This window comes from Aquarana catesbeiana, linkage group LG03 (assembly GCF_042186555.1).
Source record: "Aquarana catesbeiana isolate 2022-GZ linkage group LG03, ASM4218655v1, whole genome shotgun sequence".
NCBI lineage: Eukaryota > Metazoa > Chordata > Amphibia > Anura > Ranidae > Aquarana > Aquarana catesbeiana.
The window spans coordinates 553,442,069-553,449,351 of NC_133326.1; positions in this window are offsets into that span (position 1 = coordinate 553,442,069).

Genomic DNA, 7,283 nt, shown 5'->3' on the forward strand with positions numbered 1-7,283 from the left:
AATTGAAACTCTTAGGCTGGGTTCACACCTATGCAAATTGGATGCGGCTTCCTCCGCATCCAATTTGCATAGCAGGAGATTGTGAGAGATTGTGACCAGCTCTCTATGAAGCTGGTTCACATATCTCCGGGGGGGGGGGGGGGGGGGTGCGGGGGGCTGCGGAGCGCACTGCACAGAAACTGTGCGTCTTTGGCTCAGTTTCAGGGCCAAGATCAGGCAAAGATTCCGCCCTGAAATGGAGAATGGGTGCACAGTGTTCCTGTGCGTTTTGCAGCCGGTTTCAGTGTTAACGGAGCCTTAAGCTTTGACCTCATATTATATGATTTTGGTAAATCTGAAGACAAAAATCTGCAGACAATCTAATATTGTGTATGGGGCCTTTAGAATCCACTCCAGACCTTTTACCTGCTTTATTGATGAAGAAATAACGAAGAAGTAGTCCAAACCTGGCCATGAAACAGCTCTTGATTCAATTGTCCAATTACTTTTGGTCCCTTGAAAAAGGGGGATAGCTATTCTGAAGGGTTGTAATTCCTAAACCCTTCCTCCGATTTGGATGTACATAGCCTCAAATTAAACCTGAGAGTGTGCACTCTCAGCCCATATCCATTATATAACTATACCTTTGTATATGTTTAGTAAATACCTGAAAAAACTAAAATTGTGCCTGTGTCCAAATATGAATGGACCTAACTGTATTCAACCCTAGCAAGGAACTTCTCTTATCTGCTTCCTTTTGGTCTGTAAGGCTTCTTGCACATGATACTCCTGTATGGACATCTACCTTTTCAGATGTGTTTTTTGGTATGTAGTTGCGTGTATTTATACGCATCTTCACATATACGTGTTTGCGCAAATGTGCGCATACTTATTCTTGCGTTCTCTTTCTGCACAATATATAACTTAGCATTTGTGTGTATGAGGTGTAAATTACTGACCAAAAAAGCAAATTTTTCTATATATATATATTTTTTTTTTTTTACTGAAGAATGCACAGCACTTGTTTGTGCACCTGTGTGCATAGGCACATTACAATTAATGGGCGTGTTTTAGCTCAGTAAAAAAAAAAAAAGCTGTATTGAGCTTTTTTAAGCTGCAGTGTGCAAGAGGCCTTAAAGTGAAAGTTTAGGTTTTTTTTTTTTTTTTTTTTTTTTTTAAGAGCGGCATGGCCAGAACTTTTTTTTTTTGTAATACTTCTCTTCTGGGTCACAGGAATGCACCTACTCCTTCACTCCTGTGACCCAGATTCAGCCCAACAGTGGGCTAAAGTCCGCTGTCTGCTGACGTCACAGAGCCATTCTAGGCTCTGCAGGGATCCCAACTTTAAGGTGGGGGTGGACGTTTGCAGTCCCCAAAAAATTTCTATTCTAGGGTGACAACGCTGCTTCTCCATAATTACAGCACAGTGAATGAGTGAGTGTTGCCATCCTAGGACAGGAAGTATGTTACTGGCAGGATAACCTGTTGAAGAAAAAGGAGTGGTACAATACACTATATAACATTTTTGTTTGGGGTTTAGATACACTTTAAAGTACATCTATAGGCATACCATAAGAATCAACATTTACACTGCCAAGGACACGGAAAAAAGTCTTTTACGCTTTCAATGGTATGTTTAATGGACCCAAAGGGAAATAAGAGAAGATCATTGTTGGGGTTTACATACACTATTACTGTTTGGAAACCATGTCTCAGTTTCTCTCAGAACAGTGTATGCGGTACATGATGCCCCCCCCCCCCCACGCTGCTGCTACATGTTCCTTTACAAGGGGGAGCATTGATAGCAGCAGTGATTGTGTAGTTGCCTACACAGATGGGCTGCGCAGATCACATCTGATGGAAGAGGAGATAAGGGGCTGTATGGGGGCTGCAACTTGCACCCGCCACAATAAAGTACCAGATTCCTGGCAGCTCCAATTTCTTCATTTTACTTTCAAAGACTCCCCTTCAAAGACACTGCATTGTGTAGTTCCAACTTTAAAGCACACCTTCCATTAAGAAAATCAGGTAGGCGTTGCTGGACTCCTAAAAAATGCTTATTGTCTGGCTCATCCAATTGCGTCAGTTCTTTTACCATCACATACTCTGTACACTATATAAACTTAATTTAAATATTTGGCTTTCCTGGTTTTTGTTTTTCCTAGAGCATACACGTGGTTAAAAAAAAATCTTTCTGCTATTGCTTGCAACCTGCTGTTTGTTGTTGTTTTTTTTTATACATTTCATTTTGATATTGTTGGACTCTGCTGTCTGCTTTATATGTTTGTTGTCAATTGGGATTTTGTCTTCCAATTCAGAATGAAATGCACACAAATTGTTCCTGTCAACAGTTTTTTTGCTGTAGTTTATTTACCATAGGGTATGCATTTACTATTTAGTGTCCTCTTTACATGCTGAACATTCACATCAGTCACCGTCCTCAAGGAGCATAAATCTAAGGTCCCTATCTCACATACACACACCCCGGGCCAATTTAAACAGGAACAAAGTGCTGTATGGCATCAGCGTTAAGCCCCTGGTTTGTTCGCTCGGTTCTTCCATCCACGTCCCTGCGCTAAGATTAAACTCAAAAATAACAATGTAATATATTGCAGTTTACCAGTCCTCGGATTAGTTGGCTGCATTAGTATTCTTTTTTCAATATTTTTATCCTTGTTTTTTCCTGCCAGTGCCACATTTCCTGTCCTAGGGTGACAAAACGAATTTACCATACTGTATCTACAGTAGCTACAGCGTTGTCGCACTAGGACAGGACTACAACACACCTTCCCTCGCCTCTTTTTCTATGACATAGATAGGATGGGGGGTTCTGTAGTCTACAGAAATAACTGAGAACAATGTAACTGATAAGAAAGCAAAGCTATTTATACACCTAGTATAGGGACAGCGTTGTCACACTAGGACGGGACTACAGCACACCTTCCCTCTTCTCTTTTCTATAACATAGATAGGATGGGGGGGGGGGGGGGTCTGTAGTCTACTGAGAACAATGTAACTGATAACTTCCTGTGCTTTTCTTTCTTATCAGCTGACAAGATTTCTGGCAGGATCAACAGTTATTTCTTTTTCAAACTTTATCTTTCTTTATCAAACCTATATAACAAAATGCATTTAACTGTATATGTAACGGACCTAATTGGAACAAAAAAGAAGTCTGCATTCCAGGCATTCGTCTCAAGTGCATACTACTAGGTGCTCCATCCAGATACAGGGGGAACACCTCTTCCCTCTGCTTGCAGCTAAACACCAGAGCCCTATGCTATCCTGGACTGCTTTGTGAGCCGCTCAAGCTCACCGGAACGGGGTGTGAATCCCAAGCATCCGCCGCTGGGAATGCCGGCAAGGGAGGGAGCTTGTCTCAGCTCCTATAATCACTGTCACTAAAGAAAGGACTCCCTGAAGCCGCACATCTGTGCTGTCCCTATACTAGGTGTATGGATGAAAACCTCAGCCTGGACTCCGACCAGGCCACGCCACCAACGTGTTTCGCTCATGACTAAGCTCCAAGAGGCAGAGCAAAGCACGTTGGAGCATGTTGGAGCATGGCCTGGTCAGAGTCCAGGCTGAGGTTGCTATTCATACACCTAGTATAGGGACAGCACAGATGTGCGTTTTCAGGGAGTCCTTTCTTTATTACCAGAGCCCCATGCACCAGGAATAAACACCCAGTGTGTAAGCGGCCTAAAGTTACGGAAGCAGAGAATTTTGGGCAATTTTCTTATAAAGTAATGTCAATACAGAGCTACAACACTAGTGGTGAGGCTAAGGTTCGCCAGTACCACAGTTTCAGGGAAAATCCCCAGGTTTCACAAATTTCACAAAATCATTGGCTTTTATGACTCAGCTGACCAAGGAAAAGGCTATGCCCTGCATTCTAGGCTGTTCCTTATTTTTGTCAAAATTTTCAGCCAAAAGTTTGCAGAAATAGGGAATAACCTATAACGCAGGGCATAGCCTTTTCCTTGGTCAGCTGAGTCATAAAAGCCAATGATTTGAAAGAATGGATAACCCAGACCCCCTAATATAAAAGAATAGGCTCACCGCAGCCATGTTGTCTGTGTGTGTTGGAAATGTTAGAGATGACAGCTCTGTGTAAATCCTGGTTTTCTTTGTGTTTTTTTTTTTTTTTTTTAATTTAGGCATTGGTATACAGCAGGGGTCTCCAAACTTTCTAAACCTAGGGCCAGTTTACGGTCTTTCAGACTTTAAAGGGGCAGGACTGTATCCATCGGGAGTACAAAATGTCCCAGCGTCAGTAGGACTAATCAATCCCCCATCATTGGTGTCAGTGGCAGGAATTGTGCTCCTTCATTGGTGGCAGTGGGTGAAAATGTGCCCCATCGTTGGTGTCAGTGGGAGGAATTGTGCACCGTCGTTGGGGTCATTGAGAGGAACTGGGCCCCATTGTTAGGGTCATTAGGAGGAACTGTGCCTCATCGTTGGTGTCAGTGGGCCCCATTGTTGGGGTCATTGGGAGGAACTGTGCGGTGGTGTCAGTGACTAAAATAGCACCCCAAGGGCCAGATAAAATCAAGCAAAGGCCAGCAGGTTGGAGACCACAGGTATACAGCATTTCCCCCATGGCAGTGTACAGCTTTCCATATCCTTTGTTTGACAATAACTTGCTTATTAACCCCTATAAATTGCCAAAGTTCTAAAACAAGATTCACTCCCCATACTGTAGACTTAAATGTGGTTTTCCTCAAAGTTTACAAACTTAAAGCAAGATTCACAAAACTGTTTGCTAACTGAACCCTGGCAGATTCCCTCGTCCCATTACAAAATACTGTAGGGCACCCACCCCACGGACATTTTAAGTAAAAGCAGGGAGCAGGAAGCTGAATGAAAACACGGGAGAGAGACACAGCAGCGCTGATAAGATGGCAGGAGCTTCCAGAGTTAATTTTCCAGGTGATTGGTTGCTAGGTGGTCCAAGCAACCAATCACCAGTTTGTTAAAATGAGAAATTAACTCCGGAAGCTTCCGCTGTCTTATCAGTGCTGCTGTGTGTCTCTCCTGTGTTCTCATTCAGCTTCCTGCTCCCTGCTCCGCTCTGTCTCCCTCTCTGCATGGGGCAAGGTAGGAAAGGGCAGAGCTGCGGGCGGGAGGGGGGTGTAGGGGGGCTGTGTAATGTAAAGGGGTCCAGAGGTACGGGGCCTGTGTAATGTAAAGGGATCCAGAGGTGCGGGGGCTGTGTAATGTAAAGGGGTCCAGAGGTGCGGGGGCTGTGTAATGTAAAGGGGTCCAGAGGTGCGGGGGCTGTGTAATGTAAAGGGGTCCAGAAGTGCGGGGTTGTGTAATGTAAAGGGGTCCAGAGGTGTGGGGGCTGTGTAATGTAAAGGCAACCAGAGGTGCAGGGCTATGTAATGTAAAGGGGTCCAGAGGTGCAGGGGGCTGTGTAATGTAAAGGGGTCCAGAGAATGTTAGGATTATTATTATCTTCATTTATTAGTGGGTGAATGCGGCCTTCCATGCATTCACATACATTGAATCTGGCCCTTACGTGGAAAAAGGTTGCCTGCTGTAAGGACTCATTTATACTAGCGTTGCTCTCTGAAAAATGATCCATGGATTTATCCCTAACTGGCGGCCAGGGGGGTAGTAAAGGCAGTTGGTTGAGCCTTGATTTTACAGCCCCCCCAGCTGCTCATTTGAATTCTAACATTATAGCCTAAGAAGGCTGTACACATGCTGCTGCCACAATTTGCAGGTTCTGAGTTTGATATGTGGCCATCGCTTGTCCAGCTTGCCAATCAAGATCCTGCTTGGCTCACACTTGGCTCACAGTTGCAAAGTCAAAGTCCTGCATTGTAAAATTGCCATTTGGGAATTAAAAAAAAACAAACAAAAAAAAAACTTAGAAATGCCTGCCAGATGCTGCTATACCGCCCTCTGAAAACCACAGATGACTTTTCAGAATATGGTAAGCATTACCACCTGTATGACACTATAAGCCTGCACCATTGTGCTGAAACTATGGATGCTGAGCGGTTGTCCCCTTTCACTGGAACGGGTCACGTTTGGCAGGCTGTACTACGTGCCTAACTCAGCAGAAGTGAAAACATAGTTGTTTTCTATTGAAACGCTAACTCAGTAATTGTATAGTGATTTGTAGCTCAATCACTCAGCTTCAGCTTGAGCAGCATTTCAACTCACCAGCGACAATAGATTAAACCCTCTATGGCTTAGCTACATACTGTTAAAAAAGAGCAATTTGCATGAAAGCACACAACCCAATGATGTAGCACTAGTTTAAATTGTAGCAGTAACAAATCGTTCTTTGCGACAAATCACCACCGAGTATAGCGATTTCAATCACTATTTAGAAAACGCTGTTAATCATTCGCATTAGTGATCTGTAGTAGCGATTTTTTTGGTGCTACAAAGTCGCTCCTTACACTTAAAGATGGATTTTTTTTTTTCAATTAGGGTATGTAATCCTCTAATTCCCCTGACCTGTGCCACCTATGCCTGGTTACGGCCTCCCTTATTGACTCCTCAGGCACCAAACCTATGAAGACAGGTGTCCGGCCTGGTGCCTGATTGGCGTAATCTCTCGGTCGCGCGGGGGTCACCGTAGTGACGCGGCATGCGCTATTATTTGTGCTGTTGAGTCATTCATGCCTCATTTAGTGACCTCCCGCTAATCTGAGGAGGAGAAATCCCTTTTCTTGGGCTGGCTCCAGCCGTGGTGACCTTCACCAGCCGGTCCCAGGAGCTGGGAACACAAACACTGCATTAGAGAAGAATGGAGGCATTGAATGAGGCCGGGACAAAAGATAAGAGAGCCCCCCTCACTAAGAGGCGGAGGGGGGATCTGTTACCTGCGCGACAGCCTTATTTATCCATCTCAGGACGCGGCAGATGGTTATGCGCGTCGAAAAAACTTCATCTAGACCCTCCAATACAAAGACAATATCATCTTGCATCTAGAATGTTGGTTACATGTCAATGATTCGGAAACTACTGACTCCCGAGACAGCCAGGCGCCTAGTATTTTCAGAAGAAGGTTTGCAATGGCAGCCTGTGAAGTTCTCTCATCGCTCAGTATCTTTAGAATCCATTATATTATTTTTAGTCTAACGTGTACGTGTTTGTGCTTTAAAAAAAAAAAAAAATACAGTAATTCTAGAGCCTCAGAAGAGATGTTTCCACCCCCCTGCCTGTTCTAGGCAACAGAGGCATCACGGAGGGAAACAAATTAGGTGTGGGTTTGCTACAGTGCTTCCCAATTTCTGCATTTACTTTATCCTCCCTGTTATAGGCGTGTGTGCTGAGTGTGC